This window comes from Rhinolophus hipposideros (assembly GCF_964194185.1).
Source record: "Rhinolophus hipposideros genome assembly, chromosome: 7".
Taxonomy (NCBI): domain Eukaryota; kingdom Metazoa; phylum Chordata; class Mammalia; order Chiroptera; family Rhinolophidae; genus Rhinolophus; species Rhinolophus hipposideros.
Window position 1 is genome coordinate 41,821,568 of NC_138053.1, and position 17,276 is coordinate 41,838,843.

At 34.4% G+C, this 17,276-nt stretch overlaps 1 protein-coding gene across 2 annotated transcripts in view; it reads left to right on the forward strand.

Annotated features, from left to right (window-relative positions):
* The window catches only part of CETN3 (centrin 3), a 608,779-nt gene that overhangs the window by 445,699 nt on the left and 145,804 nt on the right, over positions 1 to 17,276 (forward strand). For both annotated transcript variants that reach the window (XM_081053674.1, XM_081053675.1), the window contains one exon: positions 4,387 to 4,492. The gene's annotated coding sequence lies outside the window, so the exon portion shown is untranslated. Of the gene's footprint in view, positions 1 to 4,386; positions 4,493 to 17,276 lie in introns of those variants that run through there.

Sequence of the window (17,276 nt, forward strand, 5' to 3'; positions counted from 1 at the left end):
ATCTCAAACTCAGAGTCCGAAAAAAGAGGTGGGTTCTTTGATCATTTATAGCCCTTCTCTTGTTTTCAGTCTATGTGGTTCATGCTCTATCAGGCAAAGGGGAAGGAAATTCTCTCCTCCTGAGTTATCTTCAGCATAAAATCATGCCTCCTTTTGTAGCTTGTTTTCATTTCTCTGCAGCATGAATGGTGGGCACAGATAGCATTCAGGCTTCCATGGCACCCAGATTCATTTCAGTCAGAATATCTTTGATGTTCCACTCTGAGAATAGTCTGTCAGATAATTAAAACAAAAGCCTATTTAACATCTCCTAGGATGGGGTTCTCCACCATGTTTGGGATCAGGTGCTTTGGCTAATGAAAGACAAAGCATTTTCTGCTTTGGTTCAAATACTAAAAATAGTTGAAAGTCTGGCAGAGCCTTGTAGATATCCCTAACCACTATTACGCATTTTTCTTTAGCAATAGAACCTTCATATTATGGACAGCATGTCGTTCCTCAAAATCAAGGCAACATTTTTCAATATCTCTTTTAGTTTAGAGTGGCTGGGTGACTGAGGGCTGGCCAAAGGGATGTGATGTGAACAACTTCTTAATAGTGTCTTTAATGAAAGGTTTTTATTTTACATGCCACCCTCACCCCCAACTTTGCTGTGTTGCAATGAGGACATGTGAGCCATCTCCAGTTGCAGGCAGGCCATGCCCTGGTGGGTGATGAAGTGACATTAAAGAAGAATTATGGGTCCCTAGCTTTGTGGAACTGCCACACTAACTTGGCCTATTTAGACTTCGATGTCTTTCTTAAACCATTGAACATTATGGCCTCTTTCAACAGCCTAATGTACCATATTTTACTGTGTAAATATGCCCCCATGTATAATGCGCACCCATATTTTTGGCCCAAACTTTCAGGGGGAAAAGCTTCGTTTTAATTTTTTAATTCAAGTTTTTATTTGTTTATATTTAGGCACTTGTTTTTTGTATTATAAAGGAATTCTTGCATTTATTTTTTAATATATTATGGTTCAAAAATTTTTTATGAAACAAATAATTACAAAACACAAGAACAGATACAAGGTACAAGAAATTTTATGTACCAGTAACAAATTTATGATTTTTACACATCATAGAATGCCAACAACCCTTGGTCATTGCAAGTTCATCGTAAGTTTAGTAAAACCAATTATCATAGTCAGGGTATTATTTTGCATATGAATATTGTTATTAATTTCTAGAGTTACACTTTTAACTCATAAGCATAAATAAAAGAATTAAAAATGTTTACATAGATACGGAATTAGTGCTACCCATGTATAATGTGCATCCTTATTTTTCCCTCACAAATTTGGGCATAAAAGTGCATATTGTACATTGCAAAATACAGTATATTCCAATTAATACAAAGATAAATAACTCAGGTAATAAATAGACATTAAAATGTTACATTATCAGTAATCTTTAACCTGTTCTAAAAAGATGACTAAGACAATTCAGCAGTATTCTATGTGAAAAGTGTCTATCTATCTACCTATCTACCTATCTACCCGGAGAATAGAAAGCATTTTAAGGATGATCTATAAGAGCATATTTTTTAAAATATTGATTCCTTTTCTTTATTACTCTTTTTTGGAGAAAAAGTTTAAAAAATGATGAAATAAGAAACCAAATTGAATATGAAACACATAATTTTTTAAATTCTAAATTATGATTATGTCATCAATAAAAACTTTGTTATAATCTATGACCATTGAAAGTCAAACCAAAATAGAAAAGTCCTGAAAAGTGCATAGAGAAGGTGAAAATTAATTGTGTTGTGGATATTCCAATATTGAATTTTCTGATTTTAGACATTTATCTTCTCACATTAATGATATGCTTGCATTTGGTTGCCAAATTTGTTTGTAAAAGGGTTGCTTTACAAGAATAATTAAACCACGCAATACTAACTAAATAATATCTTGATAAAGATTTTAAAACTGGCTAGCATTTTTTTTTGCTTTAGTAGTGATGTCGCTATGAAATGTGAGGATAACACTTCATGTGTTACTATTTGTTGTGAAGTGATTTAATAAATGTTTAAACAAGTCATTACCATGTTGACAGCATGGAGCTGTAATTTTGATATTGATTGTCATGCTAGTCTTCCCACCCCATCCTCTGCCCTGAAAATGTGAGGACACATAAGCATGACCCTCAGATAGTGCTGACAGACTGAATTAGTTACAGGTTTCTACTCCTGAGTCTTCCTCTCTTCTCTGTCAAAGAAGGAAAGACAGTAGCCCTTCTTTCCACACTGAGGTAGTAGCATGTGTGGAAGGGGCAAATCGTGTTTAGTATATACTCATCTGTTAGGAGAGCACCAGGCTAGCCTCTTTGGAAGGTAATAGTTTGGTTCATACGTAAGTAACATCAAAAGAAACAGGAGCCAGGAAGTCCCTTCTCAACTTGTCTAATAGGTTTCAAACTTGCAACTGAGTAACAAGTACAGTTTAGCCTCTTGGCTCCTCCAAGTGATGGCCACTGTCTTACCGTCACAACTAAGTAGAGTTAAATTAGGTCTGTGACATTCATTCCTTCAGTAATAACTACTGAACTACTATGTGCCAGATAAATAATGAACTAGACAGGCGCTCTTTCTGTACTCTGAAAGCTTTCATTCAAGTAGTGGGTCTGCATTCTTGTTTTCATATTCCTGTGGTGAGTGTTTTTTGCTGAGTGGGTTTTCATTTCTTTATGATCCTCAGATGGCTCAACCAAGAACTCTTCCCCATGAGTTTCATCAATGAGAAAAGCAGGCATGACCTGAGTAGAGTGTAGTGCCTTCAGCTATACAATAATAGAGATGGAAGGTTTCTTAGTTTATCTGCTGCATACATTTTTCCTGATGAAAGACTCCCAGGTGGATGAATGGCCACACAGTTTCTGCTCCAACAGCTTTTAAAAGGGCATTTTGCCATATTTTATGAAATTTCTTATAATATAAATTCAGAATTTTCCAATTTATTTATATGATCATAAAAGGATATGAGTCGGGAGGGCCCATTTTGACCTTAAAGGGCCCATTTTTAATCCTAGTGATAACCTAATTCTTCCTAAATTTTTACAACTTCAGAGAATATTTAAAAACTTGTCCAGAGGTAAGATTTTCAGGCACAAATTTTTGGTATCTACCTTTTTTTCCCTATTGAAAATCAGTACAGTTACTCACCTCAAGTTTTATGTTATCTTTTCTATTCTTGTAACTATGAGATTGCACTTTTTCTGTGTCACAGATGTTATTCTTCCCATTACAGTTTTCTATTATATCTTGGTCTTTTTCTTCATTCTCTTTGAATTATAGGTAAATATGTGGCTTTTACTTGTATAGTCCAAGAAAATTGTTTCACTTCAATATCGTTCTCAACCAAGGTGATTTTGTACCCCTAGGGGTCATTTGACAATATCTGTAGACATTTCTGGTTGTCACAACTTTGAGAGAAGGTGTGTGACTGGTGTCTAGTGAGTAGAGGCTCAAAACACTTGTAAACATCTTATAATGCCAAGGCTATCCTCCTCAGCAAATAATTATTTGCCCGCAAGGTCAGTAGTGTTGAGCTTGAGATAATTTTATTTAAACCAATTCAAATATCTATTTGTTTTTATTAAGATTTTTTAAGAATACATATATATGTGTATATATGTGTATATATGTCTCCACTTATATCCAGTATATCCAGTTAAAGAAGCTACTGGTTATTAAAGTATTTTAATATGCTTTGTTTCTTCACTGATTCATTTGTTTACAAACATTGGAATATTTACCTGTACTAAGCATTCTAGATAATACAAAGGTAAATAAGTCTTTGTCTTTGGCTTTATAGTAAAAAATCAATATCTGTGAACTAAGATAATTATAGTTAAAGGTAAAATTGATTAGTCATGTCAAAGCAGACATAAAGTACCTGAGGAAGTTGGAAGAGCTGAAACTCTTTTTTCTTTCATTTTTGAGACTGAAAATTTACCTTGAATATGTATGCATATTCTCACAGCTTCAGGAGTCAAAATCACCTGAAAATGCATAATTTAGGAAAGGGTTCAGTGACTCATTCCTACAGTTTAGAGTGAAAATAACTTCTAGCCTGAAATAACAAAATCTGATATAGAACATCTTTGGAAATATCCATGAAAAAGTGTCATTACAATGGAGGGGCAATATACAACTTCCTTCCTGTGGCCCTGGAGGGCCCTCAGTTTTCAGGGGTGGGGTGAGTGGGGGGGGGGCAAGGCAGGACTATTTAAAATACTGATTTGTAGACCCCTCTCTGTATTGACTGTATTGAATCAGAATTGGGAAGGACACAGGAAGAAATTTTGTTTTTTTCCTTTTTTCTTCTTACAAATGCTTTAGGTGATACTTGTGAAACTAAAGTTTGCAAACCACTGTTCTAGAAGATGGAAGAGTCAGACGACACAGTCTGTGATTAAACATGCTGTGGATGTGATAGTCAAAAAGTGTAAGTAATGAAAAGCATTCCAAAAATGTTGTGGCTTTGTGTGGATAAGAGAGACCTAGGAGAATGGATTGAATTATAGACACAAAAAGGGTGGATATGGGAGAAACTATAGAGAATGAAACTGAAAATATTTGTCTATGATTAGCATTACTGAGAGAAAATTCCCGTAGTAAAAAAAAATAATAATAAATGTATTGATTTTACTGTAAAAGTAGAGACTTACATGCCTCATCATTAATTACCAGATCAGTTTTTGGGATCCACCTGTAAATGATTATGAAAATATGTTGTTGTTTTAGAATTCTCAGAACAAGCAAAGTTGGATACATAAATGCCAGTCTTTCCCCTTTGGTTGAGCTGGTAAAAATATTAGATCATTAGTTTTGCATAGATATTCCACCTGCCTTTGTCCTTAAATGATAGAGAACTTTAAGGTGATGGTAAACTGAATGACTTTTTTTCTCTTTTTCTTATTCTTATTCTCTAATCATAAATTTCATAATTGACTAACTTGTTTTATGTGGTATATACATTTTCCCATTGGCTTAGGTATTGCATTCATGTTTTATTCTGTTGTCTTTCATGTATATATACTGTGTGTCTCTAAGATTGTCAGCTCTAAAAGGACTATGTTACGTGGTTCCTATCACATATAGATGAGCTCTTAATACACATTTTTTTCATTATGAGGGTGGCTTTACATATACCTGGTTCAAAGGATTGAATTCACCTGCAATTTGATATGGTATGGCCTTTATTCTTGACATTATTACTTTTTGGTGCAGTTATTTCTTTTGTAAAATCAGGCTACTGATGTCACTCCACCCTGTGTTGAGATGATTCTGTGGAATAATTATGTACAGCTCTTAGCCTGGGAGGTGCTTTCACTCCTTTCCTTTGTTACCCATGTAATAAATTATTACCTATGTAATAAATAAGACAATTCCTGGCCACCCTCTCCCTCTTACCAATTAAGAGTGGAGATTGCTTGGACTGAATGTGAAACATTGGAACACTTTTCATTATATCCAGTGCTTCTCCCTGTGGATACCCTCTCTAGAGAAGGCCCGGACACCCTCTCTAGAGAAGCTCTGCACTGTACAGATTAGGCATTGCCCTGTGACGAGCATTAGCGAATGAAATGTGAGTGAAAGTGATGAGTCACTTCCCGGTAGAGGTTTCAGAGCCAGTGTGGGTTCTTTCTTCCCTCCGCCACCAAGACGGCAATGCTTCCTGCAGAGCTGCTCAATCAGTCTGCATCCAGGGAGAATGCTCTCTGAACCTGGAGCAGAGTTACAGCAGATCCACAGTGCACACAAGTCACGAATGAGAAACAAATATTTGTTGTTAGAAATCCCAGACATTTTGTGATCATTTTATATCACACAAATAAACCCCACAAGGAATTTTGTGAGGAATAAATAGCAAGGAATACTTGATCAGAGCCTATTTGAAGAGCCACATTTCCTCTGAAGCCTTCCACAGTGTGCAAATAGGTCATAGGAGTCCCTTTTGCCTCAGTCTTTGTCTGGCCTTGTCACTTGGCATGCTGTCATAACCAGCTCTAAGATATTATAAATTGTTTGAAGAAATGTGTGCTCCTTTGTAATCTCCACAGAGAGGGTACATACCAGTTTCTGCAAACAAAACTAGAATATAGAGTAGACATACTTTACATTTGAATGTAAAGCAAATTGGGTGGGTTAGGTTACCACTACAAATGGATACAGCTGGATGTCAATATGAACAAGAAATGAGAAAGTTGCTCCAAAGTTAGAGGAAGGCTATTGTTCCCTGATTCCAGGTGAAGTCATCCAGCTCCAGTGTGATTTCCTATCAGTGATGCCAGGTGCAGATGCTCTTTTAAGGGAGGACATGTTTTTATAATTTCAGCATTTTCTGAATATTTCTCTCAGTGAGTCACAGTATTTAACCTAAGTCATTTCAGCTATGGCAATAGAACTCTGCTGAGAATTTCAAGAAAACGTAAATGGATTTTGCGCTCACCTTTTTTGTAAATAAGATGCACCCATCCTATTTTAACCAAAAATATCAGTTTGATTCAGATGGCCATTAAGAACTATTTATTAGTTTGTTAAACGGAGCTGCTTTTGTTATTTCTAGAACAATTGTCATAAAAATATTCAAAATGTCACATAATTCTGCTAACCATTCAGCACAAGGGATTAGAGTACATTTTATTTGTTTCTTTTCCTAAAGCAAGAGTTTCCTCTAGGTACCAATACATCTTAAATATTTCTCCATATCATTAAGTGTGGATGAACATAAGGGTACTCAGATATTTCTCATGTCAGATTATTAAGTACCTAGCCAAATGGATATATCTTATGCCTTTTTACACAGACTGGTGAATACTATCCTAATGTATTCTTGAAGATTCATCTTTCACTGTTTATTCATTCAGAAATACAGATTGGATTCTGACTCTGTGTCAATGTGGTGTGCCTCGTGTGTCACCTTAGTGAAAGACCATCTTATTCTGGGGCATGTATTCAGCTTTTGTCATTTGTGATAAAATACCTTGAAAGATTTTCAGCTTGGAAAGTGTATTTTAAAGTGTTAACCGACAAAATAACAGTGAAAAAAAAAAATAAGCTATGTATTTTACATTAGGCAGACCAGAAAGATTTGGTTGCATAAAGGTGTTGTAGATCTAAATTATTAAACTAAAGTCAGCTGTACTAGTTTATGGATATTGAAATCCCAAGCAAACAGAATGCTAAAGTAGCAGCAATATGAACAAGAGAAACTAGTATAAATGTTTGGATATGTTTTAAGAGGGAGATTCTTAAATGAAAGAGATATGAGTTGTTTGGTCTGCATTAATCTCTCTCTGGAATTGCTGGAAGTGACATTTTATGATATTGTGAATTCTCTCCTATAAAAATCTATTTTTATAAGAATGTCTACCCTACTTAGTAAATCGTAATTCTCCTATAGATTGGGTTGTCAAGCTTAGGTTTATGTGCCAACAATTGCTAAAGTCTATCTGGATCACAGTATTGAGAAGAGCTCAGTAGGAAAAAAACGGTCCTAATAAATGAATGATATTTACCACGTTTGGGGCAGGGAGGATGGCTGTGCCATGTCAAAGGAGGAGCATAAGTTTCATAAATATCATGTACTTACCATCTTTACCTTACAACATTGTATAATTGGGGAATCATTATATAAAATTAGAACTTTTTACTCTCTCATATTCTCCAGAAAAGATTATTACCATTTCCCCGAAAATAAGACCTATAAGACCGAGATTTATATTATATTATATTGTATTGTATTGTATTGTATTATACTATATTATACTATATTATATTATATTATATTATATTATATTAAAGACCCAGTCCTATATTATAGTAAAATAAGACTGGGTCTTATATTAATTTTTGCTCCAAAAGACGCATTAAGAACTGATTGTCCAGCTAGGTCTTATTTTCAGGGAAACACTGTACATGATCTCTTCCTTGATTTATTACTACAGTTTTATTTAATATTGCTAAAAATCTCATTTAGTTTCTATGATCTGATACACCCCCATCTTGGGAGGATTTCAAGTGTTGGTTTACTAGGAAGGCATATGAAACTATATCAAGACCCAAGGTTGAAAGGAATCCTGAAGTAAAACAATCCCAAAACTCATTCCTCGATAAGATTGCTCAGTTCTTACAGATAGGAGTTTTTATAATGATGGGAGTTGGAGGTTTGAAATAAAACAATTTTCAGTGATATTGTAAAGTTGAAAGAATTTTAGATGGTATAAATTTATGTGAAAACATACTCCAGAGTAAGATATCAACTATTATATTTCACCCCAATAATGTCAACATGCTTCATGAGATCAATAAGGCTAATAAAATCCACAAGCAGATTTGTATCGCATTACTCTGCTGACCCCAGGAATCACTTCTTGGTGGAAGGCCCCCAAGTACCGATAATCTGTTATTTCATTTTCACTGCATGTTTTTTGTTTCCTTGCATTTGCTACTTTATAATTTCCCACTTTCCTTGAAGAGAGGTTGCATTATGCCAGGCATAATTTAGCCAATCTATTCCAGTTTTAAGATAATTCACTTATATCTCATATGTATATTTTTATTTAATAAAGTTTTGTTTTATTGAAGTGTAACTTATGGCAAAATGAAGAAATCAAAAGTATACAAATTAATGAATTTTCACTAACGGGATATACCCGTGGAACCACCACACAGGCCAAGAAATTTAATATTCCCAGCATCTGATATGTCCCTCCTAATCAGTAGTCCATTCTTCTTTCTAAGTAACCAACTACCTGACTTCAAATATAGATTTGCCTGTTTTGAACTTATATATCTGGAAACTTTTAAACAATATTACTTTTGTTAAATTCATCCATGCTGAAGTGTATAGTATTAGTTTCTTTTCATTGCTCTATAAATTTTCATCTGTGAATATTCTAGTTTATCCATTTTACTATTGATGAATATTTGGGTTGCTTCTGTTTTTTGGCTATTGTTAATAATGCTGCTCTACACATTCCTTTTTTTTTTTTAATTAAAGTATATTGAGGTGACAGTTGTTAGTAAAGTTACACAGATTTCAGGTGTACAGTTCTGTAATACACATTCTTCAACGTCTTTCAGAGTACCAAGGTGAAGATACATAGGATGGATGTGGTGTGTCACAGAGTATGCATATGTTTAATTTTAGTAGAAACTGCTACATAGTTCTTCAAAATGATTGCACCAACTGACACTTCCAAGAATGATACATAAGAGTTCTAGTTGCTCCACATTCTTACTAATAATGGCAATTATCAATTCTTTAGTTTTTTGTGGTTTGAATTTACATTTCCCCCAAGATTGATAACAATGAACACCTTTCTTTTCTTATCCTCTTCTCTGAAGTGTATGAATACGTCCCATTTTTAAATTGGCTGTTTGTATTTTTATATTAATTTGTAGAAGATTTTGTGTATTCTGTATTCAAGTTATTTGTCATTAATATGCATTACAAATATTTTCACCTGCTTTGTGGCTTGCTTTTACACTCTCAATGGTATATTTATTCTTAATTTTAAAATAGTCCAATTCCTATATGAATTCTTAATTTCAGTGTAGTTCAATTTCTATATCATTTTTGAAGTTGTCTTTTTAAATCCTTTTCAAGAAATCTTTGTCTATCTAAAGTGATGAAGGTATTCTATAGTATTTTGTAGATTCTTTACTGTTAATTGCATTTCACATTTAGATCCATGATTTGGAAGTTGTTTTGTTCATGGAAAAAAATAGAGACAAAGAATTCCTTTTTTATTTATATAGATATCCAATTGGAACAGTACTATTTATTGATAATTCTTTTCTTTCACTACAGTGCTATAGTGCCATCTTTGTCATGAGTTTGTTTATGTTTGTGAGGCTACTTATAGACTCTTTAATCTGCTCCAATGGTCTGTCTATCCTTGCATTAACACCACACTATCTTAAGTATTGTATTTTAGTAAGTCTTGAGATCTGCTCATAAGTCACACTGGTATACTGACTATCATATGATTTCAGGGTTCCTGGCGAAATTTTATAAACTCAGAACTTTATAAAATGCGATCTTCGTGTTCAAATTTTCACTATGACATAATTTTTCTTACCCGTGTAACAATAGATTTCTGAGTTATAACCTATATCATAAGGTTATTATGAGAAATGCTTATTTTTGTAAATACTACCTAAGTATTATTACTACTGCTACAACTACTGCTCCTACTACAACTATGAATAATGTTATGCGGCAATGGGGTTTTATGAACACTTCAAAAGAAAATTAATTCAAGGAATTTAGCCAAGTTCCTAAATGTGTCAATATATTTTTCATTCAAATTAGAGCTATAAAGGCACACTAGTCCACCTGAATTTTTTTTTCATTTCTATTTAATGTATATTCTATAAAAGTACTGAAAATCCATAAATAGTATGCAGGGTTTATTTTTCAGTTTAATAGGTATACTATAACAGCATCTCAAGTTTGTGACCAAAATCTCAACTAACTATTTTTGTTTTATCAAAATGTTGCAAAGAAAAATAATAATTCATTATGTTCCTACTAGCTGTTTGAAAAAAGTTTAGCCTTCTCTGTGCATAGTTTCTCTGTATAACACTTGGTGGAATTGTAATGCTTTTACTGTCACCTCTAAATATCATTACACCTTAGAGAATCTGCAGAGTTATATAACAATGTGATTAGACAGAATCACACCATTTCACAGCACAGACTCCAAGTTTTGCTGATGTAGAAAATGCAGAATCCCAAGATCTCCAGCTGCTTTACCTAAAGTTTATAGGAAGGAAGAAAGATGAACCAATGGCTGAAAAGAAATTAAGAAAAAACCTTCTGCAGTACAAATGAGGGAGAATGGACAAAAGTAAGTTAGGCTCCCCTAGCTTCATATATATATATATATATATATATATATATATATATATATATATATATATATATATATCTTGTTTTACTGTCATGAAGGAATTCAGAATTTGAATGTGAATTGATTATTAAAAAGAGACTTAATTTTGAAATGAACAAGGTAATTAATTAGGAACGAACAAGAATATTTTTTAATTTCTGAGATTTTCAGAGGATTGAACGAAACCCGATTTGTAGATCATATCGTGGTGCAGTGAAAAAAAAATACACAGCAGGGAAATTATTCTTTGTTTCAGGGATAAAAATATTCCGTTTTTCATAGTTGACATTTCTGTCACACTCGAAATACTGAAGCAAACACCTCTTTTTCATTAACAATGAAAGGAGTTAGCATCTGAGCTCAGCTATCTAATCAATGCAACAGACATCACTTACATAGGTCAATTACAATTTCTAATAATTAAAAACAAGCAGGAAAAATGTTCATAGTCTCACATGATGCTGTCTCATTTGGTGATTTTCACGCATTTCAAAACTAAGACTTGAGGGTAAGTGCAAAGAGTATTCAGGCCTGGCTGACACATCCCACGTTCCTGTGAATGCTGCTGGAGAAGTAACTAACCTTCATCCTGGAGCTGACACCCCACTTCCTTCAGAGAGCAAACTTACCTTCTACGTGCATCTCAGAAACTTGTCTGTCACAATTGTATCTGTGTTATTTAATGCCTGGTCTTTTTTCACACCGGAGAATCAAGGGGTAGTTGATGAATTATTATATGCCTACTCTTTTTCTTACTCTATTTGCAAGTTTCTATGTTTACTTCTTAAGCCAGGATTTACTTTCATAGTGCTCTGCTAATTATGTAGGTCATCAGATGCTCTAACGAGGCAGGCAGTGACACGTCTGCCCCTAGTTCAGGTGAACTCAGAAATAGCCTTCAAGTACCCAAAACCTTCAGTGTTTCCATCTTAAGAGTGTTTATGGACTTACGGAGAAATGTCTTCAACCAATATTTCTATTTAGAGTTAGCCTTCATTATTTATTTCGTTTTATTGTGTGTGTACATTTTCTCATATATGTATTTTATTGCTCTTAAAGTAGTTTTTCCATTCATCCTCTGTACCCAGTGGAGACAGGGCAAGGGATGGCTAGGTCTGCATGAGCCCAAATTCTATTTTCTCAGTTGGACAGATTACCAAAGCTTGGTTGAGAAATCACCCTGTTGTTGTTGTTGTTTTCTTATTAATTTGCAAGAAGTGTTCCTTTTACGTACTTTTTACCTTTCAGCCTGACCCTGCTATTTTGGAGTCAGTTTAACGTCTCATGCACTAGATTTCTTTGATAATGTTGTTGTTTTGTACCTCTGTCACCGGCTATCTGTGATGACTGTGAATTATCTCAGAAGTTATGAATATATACTTCACCGGTTGGAATCAGTGAATTTTCTGTCATGTGCTTCCCATGCTTATGTGAACTCTCCCACAAAAGCACTTAACTTTGACTTTGTATCCCTACATGGTAACTGTTGTGATTTCCTTGTATTCATGATTTAAGAGAAGTCAAAGACAGCAAACTGAAGTTTAAGTGACTACTGTGTACTAGGCCCTTTCATATATGATATCTGATGTATGTAAGCAGCTGCAGTTGTAAGTTTATATCTTTAAATAGATCACTTTACTATATCATTCACTAGCATAGAAAACTGGGGCTCAGAAAGGAAACATTATTTGTCCAAAGTCACACAATGAGTACTTGTTTAGTACAGAATTCTTGTTTAGTACAGAATTCTTTGACACCGTGGCCTGCGTTTGTATCATTTCTTCCTTTATCACCACAGATAGCTCTTATTTAAGTGCTTACTATGTGTCAGGCCCTGTGTTAAGAGTTTTACCTCCTTTATTTTATTCCATCCTCACAGCAGTGTGAGGATGTAATTCCCATTATATATACTAAGAAAACAAACAAAAAACCTTCCTGTTTCGAAAGCTTAAGAGACTTGTGCAAAGTTACTAATGAGAGACACTGCAGGATTCAAGTTGAGGCCACATGAGACACCAGCCCAGACCTTTTCCCACTGTGCAAGAGGACACCACATCAGTCAGCATGAAGTGAGGAATTCTCACAATTGATTTGGGACTCAAGGCTGAGATTCTCACATCTGGCCTCATATTTGAATCATCTGATGCATGGGCTCCAAACCAGCTCAATTAAGAGCAGAATGTCTTAGCAGAAGGGCTGGGTATATTTTTAAGTCACTAGGTGACTATAATAATGTGCAGCCAGTCAGGCGAGAACCATTGCTTTGATTGTATTTAAGGCCTGCCTCTGTTTTCTCCTTCTTTGCCACCAACAAGTGAGTTCTGTCTGCAGATGCAGCCCCATTCCAGTTCTGTGCCAACCATGATACAGCCAATCACCTCAACCTCCGTGCTCAGTGAAATGACTTAGGCGTCTTTACAGAGAAGTTATAAGTGGTAGGAAATCTAGCCCTTGCTGGCTTAAGCAAAATAATATGTATTGGCTCTTGAAAGCTTTCTAGTATCAAATTAGCTTAAATTGTGGTTCACACCACGTCCACAGGTTCATCTGTGGGCTTCACTTCCTCTAGAGTGGCACATTCTTAAGATTTATATCAATGTCCTGGGCCAATTAAAGAGAGGGTCCCAGCAGCTGCAATCCAAGTCCTAGAACTGAGCCTCCGGGGTTCTGATTGGCCTCACTAGACTTCCATGTTCATCTCTGCTGCGTCCTTTGTAGACAAAGGGATCTCTGCACGGGAGTTGGCTTATATCTTTGTTTTCCTGGGACAGTCCAGGTTTTCACTTTGTTCCCATGAAATTATTAATTGTGCCATGGTTAGTCTCAGAAGTTTCCTGGTTTGGATGACAAATTATGTGGTCACTGTGGGGACCATATTTTATGAGAACGCACAACGTCTTGCTTATACTCCTAATAATTAATATTTATCAAGTGGTAACCATGTGCCAGACCCTACTGTGAGAGCTTTAAGTGTTTTAATTTACTTGATTCTCATAACAACCCTATGAGTCAGGCACTATTACCTACCCCATTTCATAGATGAGAAGAATGACTTTCAGAGAGGTTAAGAAGCTTGCCAAAGATCATAGAGCAAATAAGTGGTAGCACACTGTATTCTCCTGCCTCTCACATTTGTTTGTTAACTGAATGAATTAATTAAAATGAACAAAAATAATATTAATAGAAGCATTAAATCAAAACATTTATCAAAGTTTTGAAACTCAGATAATATCTATGATTACCAATTGTAACCATAACTGCACACTAGAAGGTGTTAATTATGAAAACTCAATGTAAGCAAAATCCTACAGAAAAATAGTACAAAGAAATTTATGATACCACATATGAAGTGTTTCCTGGGAGATACCATTTGTAATATTGGTTTGCCAACCCCAAATCATACAGTTTTAGTGAAAAACTTAGATCTAAAAATATGTATATATATGTGTATATATGTGTTCACATATATAGTGTATATATACACACCATATACACATTATTAGTATACATTAATTTAATTTTATCACTAAAACCATATATTTGTATATATAAATAAATTATATAAAAATATAGCCTATCTTTTATCAAAATTAACCTAGTAAAACATGATATATATGTTTAATAAAGACTCAATTTTACAAACTCCCCATTTTTCCCTTTATTTCTTGAGTAAAGAAATAGATATGGAAATATTACAGTTACTATAAAGTTACTATTTTATTTTTTCTTTTGACATATATTTGTTTTCTCTTAGTTGTCCTCAAGTTAAAGTGCTAAAGATTATTAGAATTGCATACAAATGTCTTAGAAAATTGTTTTCTCTGTCTCTGTCTCTCTCTCTCTCTCTCTCTTTTTTTTTTTTTGTACAGTGTGACAAACTTGTCTGATTCTAATTATTGCCTGAAAACCCCAATCCAAATCTGCTGCTTTAACTCTCTTGGGGAGAGACCCAGTAATTGCTATTTTTGACAAGTATCACAGGTGAATTTAAGGTAAACATCTTAAGAACATGAATGTCTGGGAAGGATTCTTTTAGACTAAGAATGATTTCTGTGACATTGGATAGAACACAAAGTCCAAAGGAAACCTAGTTTATAAAGATATTGGATAAAATTTTAAATTTCACAGTAAAATAAATTTTTGCACTGGCAAATAGCTACCTTTGAACTCTGTGACTAGATTTATATTTTGGGGGACTGAGTTTACTAAAAAATAAAGTAGAAAATCAAGAACACAGTAAACTCATTGAATTTCCCAGAAGCATTAGTTGGTTTCGTGTTTTTTTTTTTTTTTTTTATAACTTAAATTTATTGGCATTAATCCGCATGGTAAGAAATAATGCCAGATATGTATGCTTTGCTGTAATGATTTACATGAAAATGACTAGAACTATATTTACCTACTTTTTTCAGCTTTTCTAATATTAAATATGAAAATATATATTCATTTTCCTTAAACTTGTTGGAAAACAATTTGGAGCATCTTTGTATATTTTAACAACACAAATTATTTTGTTATTGATGTGATTCTCTCAAACTGTAAATTTTGTCATTTTTGCCACAAAGTCACAAGTCTGTCACATTTCTCAGTGATTGACAGAGAGCCCTTGATTTAGACCAGATGTTGGAGTACTGTGCACTTACTGCTAAAGCTTTCTGGAGGCCTTGACTATCACATTTTCATCAAATGTGAATTCCTTTTAGTACGTGTACATATTGTACAGAGAACAGAATAGCTCACAGCAGCCCCTAAACGGCATCTGTTCTTTATAGTGAGATGAAGAAGCTGCAGAAGGTTTGTGGAAACTTGCTGAAGCTTGTTGTCACTTAGCAGGAAGTGTTTAGAAGTTTGCAAAGAACAGAATTACAATTTGTCAAATGTTGCAAACTTTGCAATGAGCACAATGTTTGATATCACCGTTGCTCTAAGATTGCATTTTATATACTTTCAAATTGACCAACTTTCTTTTTACTAAAAATTCCAGCACAGGAATTCACAGTCACTCAGGTGTGACTCATTTTTCTTTTACTTTTTTTTTTTTTTTTTTTTTGGATTGGAACTTGTTTGGGGGAGATGGTAAGACTTGTATGGGGGAGGTGGAGGGAGTGAGGCAGTGAGGATGAGAGAATGGGGCAATATTATGGAAACCACCGTCCAGAAGTCCTGGCACCTGCCTTACTAACCGGGATAAAGAAAAGTGGTTTTGTTTTTAATTATAAAATTTACTTTCAGGCTTACAGGAAATTCTTGAAGAAGCCAGTGCAGTGCTAGAGTCAATGCTTTACCAATCTGCACATAAAGCTCCTTGTTTAAAACTCTCCACACCTACTCGGAATTCATCCTTTGAGCATTATATATGCTGAACTAGCTGAAGTCTGTAAAGAATACATTGAATTCCAAAAGTTTTAGCATTTTTATTATGGTAACACTTACTTTTCTCCCCTATCCACCGTGTGATTTCTAAGTTCCTTGTCATTTTTTCTTTTACTCTATCTACTGTGCATGTTTTTTCTTCAGTGGTGTGTGTGTTGGGGGGCGTTTTCTCTTCTCTTTCTGTGACTTAGTTGATTTGATTTGGTTAGAGAAAGATCGTGTTGCTCTGGTTAAAGAAGAATTTAATGTGTTTGGAGTTTACCAGAGATAAGTTATTACTATAAAACACTTTACCTCAACCAAATTAGTTAGGACTGTGAGGTATAAGAAAATTGGGTTGCAAGCACCATTTTTTTCCCCAAGATAAATAAAAAAATACTTCCAAATTTTTTGTCAGAAGTATATGTTAGTCAGAAACATTTACTATTAAGAAGAAAAAGTTGTTCAAAATATTATTTTATTGTAAACAGATCTAGGTACCAAAATGAACTATATAAGCTTTGAGTCTCTACTTCTAGGGCTAAGAGAAAATGCACAAGGAATTTAACAGTGACATTGGGAAAGTCATCTGCTGATTGAATACATCTGAGGTTTGGAAAGATTTCTCATCTTGTTTTTTTCCTGTATATGTTTTTTTCCATATCTGCTCTTTCAAGCGAACCTGGATTATCTAATACAGGGGTGTCCAAACTTTTTTCAATGGTTTTCACCAAGGGCCATATGCAGTAAAATACACAAACAGCCGGGCCACTCACTCAAGATGAAGTACGCATTGCCTCACCTGGTTTATTTAAGTAAACTAAGTATATATTTTGGAATTTGCTGTGGGTCAATTAACAATGGACCATGGGCCGCAGTTGTCCCCGCGGGCCGCAGTTTGGACACCCCTGATCTAATACTTTCCAGGTTATTTTATCTTAAATTTTATGATTTCCTATTCAAAATAACTGAGAC